Here is a 1,967-nt window from a genome sequence, read left to right on the forward strand (position 1 = left end):
GAAGTTAACAATGGGGGTGGGGGGGGGGGGGGGGGGGGGGATCATACTATCAATTAAGGCAATTGAATAACTTGATCAAATATTCCACGAACCACAGTTCTGAGGATATCAATTCTAATAAATTTTGGTAACCTGTATAATTAAACGACGTTCTATTTAAAAACTTCGGTCTAAATACTGTTGGATTAAGACCCCTGTTTGAAATTTGCCCAAAAAGATCTTTCGGGCACATGCGAGGGTGTCATGGATTGACCTTCTGCTTAGCGATCGGTGATTAAACATGTATCTTTAAAGAGTGTGTTTCATGGTTGATTTTCAAATGATTGAAAATAGCTAAAAATTCACTTTATTGAATATCAGAATGACCAACTAACACTAACATCTGAACTAAGAATTTGGATGAACGATTGAATTTCTTATTGATTTTTGGATCTTCAGCTGTACTTTTGAGATGATCATGAATTTCACTTCCTCCGGTGCCTAGCTTAAATAGAAACGAATAGCTCAGTATGTACTCCATTTTATAAACACAAGCTATTTGAATGTTTATTTTCTCAAATTTCGAAATACATAACTCACCAGCTGTGCAAATGTGTCATTCTAACGTCATATTTACACTATCAAAAATAAACAAACCAGTCCGATTTTACTGTTCCTTAGATGCTGGCATCACATCACTCGTTTTACTATCGTTATAAACATTTATGTGGCAACACGGTAACATAGCACCTTGTATCAATTTCCAAAAATGGTCACCGAATCGATTGTATCGTTCTGTGAGTTGACTTTATTGTACTGTTTTCCTTTGCATCAACCCCGATCGAGTAGTTGAAAACGTTCTTAAGCGATAGTAAAATATGTCAACGACACACCAATATTCGGCTGCAAACGTTCCCACGGTAGGTAGCCGATGTGTCCTTTCCCTTGCTCGTACAAAGCTGCACAAATGCTGATGCACAAAACCACCGATTGAATGGTACGATGTGGCATAAACATCTTTAAACCCCCTGTCGGGTTAGATGCTGCTGTTCGACGGTCAACGGATCAAGCAAACGCTGGCTGGCATTTGAACCATCCATGCTGCGGTATGCTGGCCATTTTATTTCCCGCCCGGCTTATGGTGTCAAATTAAATTCCATCCATTGGCGTTGTTGTTTGCTGCGACGGGTTGCAGTCAACCATTCGAATGTAAATATTATGTACCATAATTTACGCCGAGGCACTCGTCCACCCACCCTCGCCCGTGCGTTCCATTTCAGCTGCTCGGTTCTACTGCTTCGCAACGGCAAAGTGCAACGATTGCAGATTGCAATCAAACAAACAGACATACTTTACGTTGAAACTATTCTACGCTTCCCCGAACGCTGTTCGGGCAGAAGAAAAAGCCCGTGGTAGCGCTTTCGATGCTTCTTCACCACTCTCGACTAAAGTGCCGATAAATTTTCCATCCATTAGATTTTCACCGCTCTTTCTCTTTCTTGAATCGCGGCCAGGCAGTGCGCATACAAACCCCGTCAAGGGCGGATGGCAATGCTTACTGTCGACGACAGTGCAACTGGAAGAACTTCAAGGAGATCTTCGTATTCGTTTGGCGCAACGCTGCCGGTGTCGAGTGCAGACGACCGTTTCGAACACCCGAATGCTTGCTGTTTGCGAAAAACGGTTTCGCATCACACTCCTTAAGCATATCCGTAGAACACAGCAGCCCGAAGGACTTTTGAAGGATCTGTGTAATTTTCCCATCGCAATCATCCCAACCGGCAACGTGACGCATTTCAGCGCTTTCGCTCCGTGCCGAAGATGAGGTGGGTAAGCAAAAACGGGCGGCCAAATGGGTTTAAGCCTTTCCCTGCCAGAGCTCATTGTGCTGCCACGGACAGTTCACACGGCAAATAGCACCGAACAGTGGCACGAAATGGAGATTCACACCTTTTGCTTAACCAGCGTGAAAGCAGCCGCGTGTGTCT

Source organism: Anopheles marshallii, chromosome 2 (assembly GCF_943734725.1).
Source record: "Anopheles marshallii chromosome 2, idAnoMarsDA_429_01, whole genome shotgun sequence".
Lineage (NCBI taxonomy): Eukaryota > Metazoa > Arthropoda > Insecta > Diptera > Culicidae > Anopheles > Anopheles marshallii.